Raw genomic sequence first — 12,500 nt, 5'->3', positions numbered from 1 at the left:
AGAAAGTTTTCAGGTAAACAACAGATCAAAAATACCAGATGGTTAATTGTCAAAAGGGTAAAAGTTAAAGAGATCATCCAGGATTATCGGATATCACACGGTCACAAACCAAAACATAGATTTAACCCTAACAGAAACTACAGAGATGTCGAAGGATTTTCTTCCCTAACTCTACCAAAGACTGCTTCCAGTTCATCAAGAAAATATGGATGAAGACAAGTGACGCTTCTTTGTTTAATTATCCCATAGTTATTCTCTTTGGAAAGTCTGCCAGCGCAATTGTTATGTGAATCTCAGTGACTAACTAAAGAATGCAACAAGATGATTAAGGGAAAAAAAATCCGTGCAGAAATAAAGATTAAAACAGCGACGTTTTGAAAACAGATTAAAACAATAAAATAGCGTATGAAGACATTTTTGGGGAGGTGGGGTGGGGGGGGGGATGTCAACGAAACTATTGCTTCATGGATTCCTGCACAGCTTCCGGACCCAAGTTCCGAGAACGGTGAGCAAGGAAGACCCGATTTTGTGCGATGACATGTGCTTTCCAGATTTCCGGAAACTGGTAACTCATCTATAATATTTTAGTAAATGTCCTCACAGAGATAGAGAGAGAGAGGGGTTGGGGATTGTATCACGCATGCGCGTACGTTCGTCGTATGAACATTTGCTGCAGTGCCGTTGAAAAAGCATTTTGCACATGGCAGTTGTGTGGCGCTACGAGAGCTCATGAACCATTAAGTCATCCGATCCCTGCTCGCATACTGATGGCGTAAAATAGCGTTTCGCACTGAAGCCCTGATATCGGCCTAGCGAATTTCGCAAGGGATGAAACACTTGTTAATGACAGGAGAAATAGCACGAGAATTGTTTATAGAGACGCTAATGTTGCTTTGAAAGCATTACTGGGAGTTTTCAAAGCATTAGAAAGATTTTTCAAAGCATTACATAGAGTCTTCAGAGCATTATAAAGGGTCTTCAGAGCAATACAAAGAGTTTCCAAAGCATTACAAAGAGCTTTCAGAGCACTGCTGTAAGTTTTAAAAGGGTTACCGAAAGATTTACTAAACCTTACATTACAGGGGAACTGTTGTATACATACACTACAGAAGATTTCAAGGCACTGCAAAGAGTTTTCAAAGCATCACTGTGAGTTTTAGAATGATTATTGAAAGATTTACATAACCGTAAGTTTTGAAATTTCTCCTTTCAGTTTTCAGAGGATTGCTGAAACCTTTCACAGCGTTACTAAGCGATTTCAGAGCACTACTCAAAAAATTATCATGGATTTTCAAAGCGTTATTAACACTCTTCATGGCATTACTAATAATTCACAGGGCATTACTGAATTCCCAAAGTACTGCTAAGAGTTTTAAGAGCATTACTGTAGTCTCCCAAGCGTACTTGGTCGAAAAAAAGGGCACCCTAAAAGTTTTACAGCGTTGACATATCTCCGTTACTTGTATTTAACACCAAGGAGGTTCAATCCAAGGTCTATAGAGCTTAGTTAAATCGACCTCCCTTGAGGTAACACGTGGATCATGGATATACCCTTTTCTTCCTAAGACCTTGACTTGTCATAATCCTCTTCGTTATTTCCTGGCTTTATTTCTCTTGTAAACAACAGAGTTTAGAGCGAACTCTTCTTTTGGAAATGTTACGATCAGAAATGAAGATCATCAATTAAATTATTTTAATGTTAAGTGTCACCAGATAACTGTCTCCCTTCTTTAAATGTAAATTCATAATTCTGGACTTTTTTTTCTAACATCGCTTTCAATAATAATTAGACTCGTTTGTCATTCTTTAATAAGTAAGATTTTTATTTTTGTTTCTTTGGTTTTGTTTTGCATTTTATGCAGCTCCATCTTGGACATTATATAAATAACTTCCTTTGTTTGAAGGCTGATGATTCGTTTCGGGGAAACAGATATCCATTGTTCCTTGTGTTGACCTATGTAGAGGTAGTTTAATGGAATGGGTTAATCCAGGGCTACTGACCCAAAAATCTAGTTGTTTTCTTCTTCACCATCGCCTCAGGGTAACCGCAGTTGTGGCAAAACGTGAGGAAAGCGCTGTCACATTGTCGTGATTAATAATTTCATATTCTATTGCTCATAATATCATTATCATGAAACTGCCATTAATTATAATTAGATGTGTTCCTTAAATAAAACTTTTATTTTTAAAGAATCGAAAGGGAGTCTTCGATAGACTTATTTGTTTTTACGTTGCGTGGAACCAGTGTTTATTCAGCAACGGGACCAACGGCTATACGTGACTTCCGAACCACGTCGAGAGTGAATTTTAATCACCAGAAATACACATCTCTGACCCCTCAATTGAGTGCCCGAGAATCGAACTCGCGGCTACCGAGGTGGCAGGCCAATACCATACCAATCACGCACCTGATGCACTAAGTGGTACAATGAGGAAAGCAAAAAAGTACATTTGGCATCGCTCTTTCAACCCTCTCGAGACCCTCCTTTGACCAAGCAAGCTTGGGTGAACTTTTTTCCTTTTTTTTTAATACGAAACTATCCTTCCTAAGTTTCCCGTTTTCTTTAATAAGAGATTTTACCATTCTGAACTAAAGACATTATGGTAAATGCTTGGTATTGACAAGCATTCAAGAGCTGCAAGATATCATTGTATTTATCGTAAAGCAAAACACAATAGGATGTCGGCACCAGATAAAGCCCCCTCCCCCCACCTCTCTCTCTCTCTCTCTCTCTCTCTCTCTCTCTCTCTCTCTCTCTCTTATCTTGAGATTTCCGCAGTCGTAGAATGTGAAATTATCATAATCATCACCATATATTCCTTTCAAGGCCGTAGCAATCACTGGATCGGATTAAACCGGTTACATTGTGAAATATCTCCAAAAGAGAAATGATTCTAATTACTCTAATTTTCTCTGTAATAAGTCTCATCAAATTGGCTCCTTGGCACGTAGGATATTACAACGCATGACGTCACAGCTCAGGAAAACCCAAGACATGACGAATGTTGACGTCGAATTTAAAAGAAAAAAAAATTATATTATTCGAAATTATGTAAAAGTGCACCAAGAAATTCTTCTCCATTGCCTAACAACGAAAGGCCTCGAAAATTAAGCTTTCTGTTGACCTAACTTATATTTTAATATAAAAGCGTAAAATGAAATAGAGCAATTCGACGAACACCGCGAAAATTTTGCCTTTTGAAAAACGAGTTTCTTGGAAGACAGTCTCTTGTGATCATTTCGCCATTACACACACACACACACACACACACACACACACACACACACACACACACACACACACACATATATATATATATATAATATATATATATATATATATATATATATATATATATATATATGAGAGGTGTAAGATGACGGTCCAGAAACTTCCCAAACGTCACGTGAAAACCGAGAGTAAAGAATGACACGAAAAAAAAAATCTTTTTTTTATCGATACCCAAGACACAGCCTTCGACTGGAATAAAAAGCAAAAGTTGAAAGGAATACTAAAATAAGGTACAATAAAGGAAGTGATAAAAACACTCATCTTAACGTGATAATCATGAGAATGGCGTGTTTTTACAGTTAACACCAACACAGCAAAGCAAAGACAAATTATATATAATATAATAAGAATTTGAAAGTAACAGTAACAAAGACTAGGTGAAAGTTCTTTTATCTTAGGGAAAAAAAAAAGCGTTCATTGTGAGTAAAAGAAAATAATACACAAGCGTAAACGTAAATGCAAAATAAAAAATGCAAGAAAAAACTGAAAAATTCTCCGCCTTTTCTTAAACTTGGCAATTAGGCACATATATATATATATGTATATTATATATATATATATATATATATATATATATATATATACAAACAACACACACATATATATATATATATATACTATATGTATGTATGTATGTATGTATGTAGGTAGGTGTGTATAATGGACAGAGCACATCCCACAGAGAGTTCAAAAGATTACTCGGCCTCTGGGTACATTCTACCCCTTTTTAAGGAGCATTAAAAAGAAGGATATAACTTTCTCCTTCCTTCTACTAATGGCCTCCTTTTGTGACCGTAGGCCTAACTGCAATTTAAAACAGAGGTTATGGCCTTCGGGCCTCTCTGTATCCAAAACTAAGCCTATAAAGCTGAAATGTTTTTACTCACTTTTTCCACTCCGGAAGTCCATCAGCATTATCTCAACTTAAAACCGAGGCGTACAGATCGCGCTCACAGCTTCTGAAATATTTTGTTGTTGTCAAGATGGTTCTCATCGGCTGTGTCTCTTCGTCAATCCTTCTTCGAATCCTACACTTGAACCTCTTTACGCAACTCGTACGATTATTTTATCAAGGGCACTGTAACGTCCAACATCGACGCATAGACATAACACTTTCGAAAGCACTCGATGACACTATGAGAACCAGCATCCACCAGAACAAGAATATGCCTTCCTCTCTCTCTCTCTCTCTCTCTCTCTCTCTCTCTGTCGTCAACTAAACATCACTACCGCGGCGCGAACAGACATCCACGGAGAAGTAAGTTTAGTGACCAACTGCAAGTTTGAAGACTCTCTGAGTTATCCTTAACACGTCCCGATAAGCCTAGCCGTCTCCAACCCCCTCCCCTAACGCTCCCTCCTCCTTTCGACAACCCCCTCCCCCGACACCACTCCAACCCCCAACACGTTTTCCGTCCTCCACAGGATATGAGAAAGCCATGTTTCGAGCAAGCGGCACCGGCCGACCGGATGTCTGAGGTGCATTTCAGTTCGAGTGAGCACGTGCGCGCGCAAGTGTGTATGGGGATGCAAAATACGCGAGCGTTGGAGAGAGAGAGAGAGAGAGAGAGATAAGGACGAACGATTAAAATTTGTTTTTTCTTCCGATCTCCTGGTATTTAGCTCGATCATTAAATAAGCATAATATATATTTTATCCAATTCGTTTCTTTCTAAAGTTTAAATACACACAGAAAGGTTTGTACACACACACACACACACACACACACACACACACACATATATATATATATATATATATATATATATATATATATATATATATATATATATATATATATATATATATATATATATATATATATATATATATATATATAAACAAACACGCTTGTATTGGACAAAACACAACAAAATCGAAATATGGATGTGCAATATCTATAAAGACATCCAAAAAGAGGATTAAGATCGTTTCTGCGATGCCTTCACGGTTTGGTACGAATTTCGAAATGTTAATCCTTCCAGATATTAAGCCGAGACTAGAATTCCTCCGGGTGTTCCCAAATTAAGCAGATGGTCATCGCGATTTTCAGATCTCGCTCTTGAACACACACACACACACACACACACACACACACACACACTCTTCTAATGGAAGGTCGAGAGAAAGTTAATCTTGGAAAGATGACTATCTGATCTATCCATAGATTATTTCATATATGGTGGTCATTTGTTAGTCTCCACTTTCTCCTATTCTTACCAAGAGATGTTTTCTGACCAGGAATAACCATCTGGAATTCAGGTTTTAGTCATTTACTTACTGGGGGACTATGAGTTAATCTGAAATTATTCTGCCGAGAATACTTTGACTAATATGGAAATACATTTATAAACGTTCTGCAGTAGCCACATGCAACACTTCTATGAATAGTGATTGGAATTTTAAAACCCTCACTCTCTAGGCGAGAATAAACAGGACATCTTTCAAAACTATCATTATCATCAACATAAACAAAATGAAACTTCATCTACTGCAGATCTGGTTGTCTCCTCATATTCAACCTAATCTCGATCTCTTTAGTTTTTCACTTTCCTTTTATCTTCTAAATGGATAATTCTGACTCAAGTGACCCAGTCACTCATCGTTTTACTCTCCTTGACTCCTGTCCTGTAACTTCTATAATAAAAGCGGGAAAATTTCGAAGACATTAAAAGCCTGTACTAATCCTGTCCTGTAACTTGACTCCTGTCCTGTAACTTCTGTTATAAGAGCTGGTAAATTACAAAGACTTATTAAAAGCCTGTGCTAGTGTGGCTGACACCGCTAAAGTGAAGTCTCTTCCTAGATTCCTCATCAGGAATTTCTCCTTTTTCTTCGCATCTTCTTTTTTATACTTCTTCTTCGTCTTCTTCTTCGACGACATCTTTCAGGTGCATCCTCTCCTTCCTATTCATAAAGCGTGTTCCTTCCGCTCTCATTACTGTTCAGGAACCGATTTTTAACCTCTCTTAACTCTCGATGCTGACATGGATGGCGATGGTCTGGGAACTCGGAAACCGACCCTTCTACCAAGCATCAATGCTTTAAAATGAACAGCAATATAGGAGTTACAAGGATTAGAATGACTCAAAGACTTATTAGTCCATCCGATGAGACATAGTGTGCTCACTTATCTGTATGAACAGGTTTTACTGTGCATTTTGTCTAGCTTTCTTTTAAACTCTTCTACACTGTTGCTGTTTACAACTTCTGGTGGCAGTTTATTCCACGTGTTACATATCTTGTATTTAAAGAAGTTCCCACAATGGGATGTGTTGTATCTCTTCAGTTCTAATTTCCATCCATTATTTCTTGCCTGGTTTTTATCTAATGTAAAAAGGTTATTGTCTACTTTTGTTATGCCTTTCAGTATTTTAAATGTTTCTATCAGTTGTCCTCGCAATCACATGTCTTGCGTGAGCTATCCCTTGCAACATCTGCTCCAGATCTAAGTAGAACTCGTCTCTCCTTACATGGACCACCATTTCTTTATCGCTCATTGTTCGTCTTGCCAGAATAGTTCAACGGCTTTGTGTCTGATAAAGAAAGGGGCCTTAGATCCACTTCAGTTTCGCCAAAACGTCACCACTCCAAGTTTCTTCTGCAGATATTACCGAGAGCATTGCTTTCTAGAGCAATTAGATTAAATGGTGCCGCTCTCTCTCTCTCTCTCTCTCTCTCTCTCTCTCTCTCTCTCTTCAGGCTTTTCTTAGCTAGAGTTACTTGAAAGAAAATGCAAACTCGAAGGTCGAACAGTTTAATCCATTCCGAATAGACTTACAGGAAGTGGTTTTGTCTGTCTTCTTAACTGAGTAATGCATGAATCATTTAACGTTTCTCTTTAAGAGATTAGCTTGTCATCCCTTTAAAATAAAAATCCGTATATATATTTACATATATGAATGTAGGTACGTATGCCCCCCAAAAAATGGACAGACATTACTTGCAGAAAATAATTTATTAAACTTCAACCGAATATGCTGATGACAGCTAAATATATCAGAATATGTCATCAGCATGATATATAGCCATGAAATTCGTATATTGAATGTATCGCGATTCGCAGTATCCTTATTTTTTATCTAAAAGAATAGGAAAAACCCCGAGGAGAAACAAAGAAAAATGGGTGAGGTATAAAGGAACCCATCGGTAATAAAATAACGGCTGCCAAGGAGAATTCTTGGGTTCTAATACATCAGCCGGAAGGAGTAATTGTTTAAATCTGTTCTCATAATACCAAGGTTTTCGGATAGAATTGCCTCATCTTGAGAAGCCTGGAGCCATGCTTTCTTGTGGGCCTTGTTCCATTCTCTCTTTGGTTTTCTCGATATAGTATATATATATATATATATATATATATATATATATATATATATATACATACGTATATATATATATATATATATATATATATATATATATATATATATATATATATATATATGTGTGTGTGTGTGTGTATATCTAATGAATATACGTAAATGCACATCCGCAAAGTATATAGCCAATGTGTATAAATTGTCAAGACACACTCGCATTTATCTATCTATTTATTCATCTGTCTATCTGTTATGTGACTGAGAATTATACCGGGAACGTAAATATTACTGTATTATTTACAAAAGCTAAACAAGACGATATATCTAATATATAGGATATATACTATTATAATATATATAGTACGGTTATATACACATATATAGGATATTGTCAATATATACCTATATAATATTTATATATACCTATATATATTATATATTAGATTATATACACACATATATATATGTATATATATATATATATACCTATATATATATATATATATATATATATATATATATATAAGCATAAGCATATTGGAATATGGAGACGCGTTCTGTCCTTTATTGATTTATTAGGCGTCGACGTTTCGTATCAGCTTGATACATTTTCCAAGCTGAAATTGCGAGTACACATAATTGCGTACAATATATATATATATATAATATATATATCTATATATATATATATGTATATATGTCATACATATATATATATGTATACCTATATATAAATTATATATATATATGAATAATTATCACATCGAACCGTGATCCTTTATATATCAATTCAAGCTACAAATGTCCTTTAATATCTAAATTCACTTTGACCTCCCAAATGATATATTTTTCATATATGTCCGAAGGGAATTTTTTTTAATTGATAATAATTTCGTCCCCCCATGGGATCGAACCACCGTCCAAGTGGACGGGGACGAAATTCAGAACAGTCAGTTGACGCTATCCAATCAGCCACAGAGACGCTATAAGTTCATATCGATTCTGACCTTACAAATCACCCTCGATCTGGATGCTTCGTAATTAGAATCGATATGGAACCCCGTCTACCATGTTGGCCATTCGAGCGTTTGACAGCAACGTAGCCTTTGTTATGAATAATTATCACATACGAACCGTGATCCTTTTATTTATATCAATTCAAGCTACAAATGTCCTTTAATATCTAAATTCACTTTACCTCCCAAATGATATAGTTTTTCATATATGTACCGAAGGGGAATTTTTTTTAATTTTAATTGAATAATAATTTCGTCCCCCCATGGGATCGAACCACCGTCCCAAGTGGACGGGGACGAAATCAGAAACAGTCAGTGACGCTATCCAATCCAGCCAACAGAGACGCTATAAGTTCATATCGATTCTGACCTTACAAATCACCCTCGATCTGGATGCTTTCGTAATTAGAATCGATATGGAACCCCGTCTACCATGTTGGCCAATTCGAGCGTTTGACAGCACGTAGCCTTTTGTTATGAATAATTATCACATCGAACCGTGATCCATTTATATATCAATTCAAGCTACAATGTCCTTTAATATCTAAATTCACTTTACCTCCCAAATGATATATTTTTCATATATGTACCGAAGGGGAATTTTTTAATTGATAATAATTTCGTCCCCCCCATCCGGGATCGAACCACCGTACCAAGTGGACGGGGACGAAATCAAGAACGAGTCAAGTGACGCTATCTAATCACCAACAGAGACTATAGGGTATTTCATATCGATTCTGGACCTTACAAATCACCCTCGATCTTGGGATGCTTTCGTAATTAGAATCGATATGGAACCCCGTCTACCATGTTGGCCAATTCGAAAGCGTTTGACAGCACGTAGCCTTTTGTTATGAATATTTCACATCGACCCGTGATCCATTTATATATCAATTCAAGCTAAAATGTCCTTTAATATCTATTCCACTTTACCTCCCAAATGATATATTTTCATATATGTACCGAAGGAATTTTTTAATTGATAATAATTTCGTCCCCCCATGGGGTCGAACCACCGTCCAAGTTGACGGGGACGATCAGAACAGTCAGGAACGCTATCCAATCCGCCAACAGAGACGCTATAAGTTCATATCGTTCTGACCTTACAAATCACCGCGTCTGGATGCTTTCGTAATTAGAATCGATATGGAAACCCCGTCTACCATGGTTTGGCCAATTCGAGCGTTTGACAGCACGTAGCCTTTTGTTATGAATAATTATCACATCGAACCGTGATCCATTTATATATCAATTCGAGCTACAAATGTCCTTTAATATCTACATTCACTTTACCTCCCAAATGATATATTTTCATATATGTACCGAAGGGGAATTTTTTAATTGATAATATTTCGTCCCCCCATGGGATCGAAGAACCACCGTCCAAGTGGACGGGGACGAAATCAGAACAGTCAGTGACGCTATCTAATCAGCCAACAGAGACGCTATAAGTTCATATCGATTCTGACCTTACAAATCACCCTCGATCTGGATGCTTTCGTAATTAGAATCGATATGGAACCCCGTCTACCATGTTGGCCAATTCGAGCGTTTGACAGCACGTTAGCCTTTTGTTATGAATAATTATCACATCGAAACCGTGATCCATTTTATATATCAATTCAAGCTACAAATGTCTTTAATATCTAAATTCAACTTTTACCTCCCAAATGATATATTTTCATATATGTTACCGAAGGGGAATGTTTTTTTAATTGATAATAATTTCGTCCCCCATGGGATCGAACCACCGTCCAAGTGGACGGGGACGAAATCAGAACAGTCATGACGCTATCCAATCAGCCAACAGAGACGCTATAAGTTCATATCGATTCTGACCTTACAAATCACCCTCGATCTGGATGCTTTTCGTAATTAGAAATCGATATGGAATCCCCGTCTACCATGTTGGCCAATTCGAGCGTTTGACCAGCACGTAGCCTTTTGTTATGAATAATTATCACATCGAACCGTGATCCATTTATTTATATCAATTCGAGCTACAAATGTTCCTTTAATATCTAAATTCACTTTAGGGCCTCCCAAATGATATTATTTCATATATGTACTCCGAAGGGGAATTTTTTAATTGATAAATAATTTCGTCCCCCCATGGTGGGATCGAACCACCGTCCAAGTGGACGGGGACGAAATCAGAAACAGTCAGTGACGCTATCCAATCAGCCAACAGAGACGCTATAAGTTCATATCGATTCTGACCTTACAAATCACCCTCGATCTGGATGCTTTCGTAATTAGAATCGATATGGAACCCCGTCTACCATGTTGGCCAATTCGAGCGTTTGACAGCACGTAGCCTTTTTGTTTTTTATGAATAATTATCACATCGAACCGTGATCCATTTATATATCAATTCAAGCTACAAATGTCCCTTTAATATCTAAATTCACTTTACCTCCCAAATGATATATTTTCATATATGTACCGAAGGGGAATTTTTTAATTGATAATAATTTCGTCCCCCCATGGGATCGAACCACCGTCCAAGTGGACGGGGACGAAATCAGAACAGTCAGTGACGCTATCCAATCAGCCACAGAGACGCTATAGTTCATATCGATTCTGACCTTACAAATCACCCTCGATCTGGATGTTTTTCGTAATTAGAAATCGATATGGAACCCCGTCTACCATGTTGGCCAATTCGATTCTAATTACGAAAGCATCCAGATCGAGGGTGGATTTGTAAGGTCAGAATCGATATGAACTTATAGCGTCTCTGTTGGCTGATTGGATAGCGTCACTGACTGTTCTGATTTCGTCCCCGTCCACTTGGACGGTGGTTTCGATCCATGGGGGGACGAAATTATTATCAATTAAAAAATTCCCCTTCGGTACATATATGAAATATATCATTTGGGAGGTAAGTGAATTTAGATATTAAAGGACATTTGTAGCTTGAATTGATATATAAAGGAGGTCACGTTCGATGTGATAATTATTCATAACAAAAGGCTACGTGCTGTCAAACGCTCGAATGGCAACATGGTAGACGGGGTTCCATATCGATTCTAATTACGAAAGCATCCAGATCGAGGGTGATTTGTAAGGTCAGAATCGATATGAACTTATAGCGTCTCTGTTGGCTGATTGGATAGCGTCACTGACTGTTCTGATTTCGTCCCCGTCCACTTGGACGGTGGTTCGATCCCATGGGGGGACGAAATTATTATCAATTAAAAAATTCCCCTTCGGTACATATATGAAAATATATCATTTGGGAGGTAAAGTGAATTTAGATATTAAAGGACATTTGTAGCTTGAATTGATATATAAATGGATCACGGTTCGATGTGATAATTATCATAACAAAGGCTACGTGCTGTTCAATTCGCTCGATAAGGCCAACATGTAGTTATGTGTTCCATATCGATTCTAAGTTACGATCCCAGCATCCAGATGGGAGGTAAGTGATTTGTGGAGGTCAGAATCGATGTGACTTATAGAGTCTCGTTGGCTGGTGATGGATTAGCGTCAGGGTGATGAGGTTCTCGATCGTTGGCTCGTCACGTGACGGTCCCCGGTTCGATCATCCCATGGAGGGGGGGACGAAATTATTATCAATTAATTAAAAAATTCCCCTTCGGTACATATATGAAAATATATCATTTGGGAGGTAAAGTGAATTTAGATATTAAAGGACATTTGTAGCTTGAATTGATATATAAATGGATCACGGTTCGATGTGATAATTATTCATAAACAAAAGGCTACGTGCTGTCAAACGCTCGAATTGGCCAACATGGTAGACGGGTTCCATATCGATTCTAATTACGAAAGCATCCAGATCGAGGGTGATTTGTAAGGTCAGAATCGATATGAACTTATAGCGTCTCTGTTGGCTGATTGGA

At 37.4% G+C, this 12,500-nt stretch overlaps 1 protein-coding gene across 6 annotated transcripts in view; it reads right to left on the bottom strand.

The window, feature by feature from the left end:
- LOC135223334 (uncharacterized) overlaps positions 1-12,500 on the bottom strand; it is a 107,881-nt gene that overhangs the window by 36,492 nt on the left and 58,889 nt on the right. Inside the window, exon 1 of one of the 6 annotated variants that reach the window (XM_064261823.1) lies at positions 4,181-4,572. The exons of the other annotated variants lie outside the window; for them this stretch is intronic. The gene's annotated coding sequence lies outside the window, so the exon portion shown is untranslated. Of the gene's footprint in view, positions 1-4,180; positions 4,573-12,500 lie in introns of those variants that run through there. 6 annotated transcript variants of the gene reach the window in all.

The sequence above is a fragment of the Macrobrachium nipponense genome, chromosome 20, assembly GCF_015104395.2.
Source record: "Macrobrachium nipponense isolate FS-2020 chromosome 20, ASM1510439v2, whole genome shotgun sequence".
Classification (NCBI taxonomy): Eukaryota; Metazoa; Arthropoda; class Malacostraca; order Decapoda; family Palaemonidae; genus Macrobrachium; species Macrobrachium nipponense.
The sequence above is the reverse complement of the archived record's forward strand: the minus strand, read 5'-3'. Positions and strand labels throughout refer to the sequence as shown.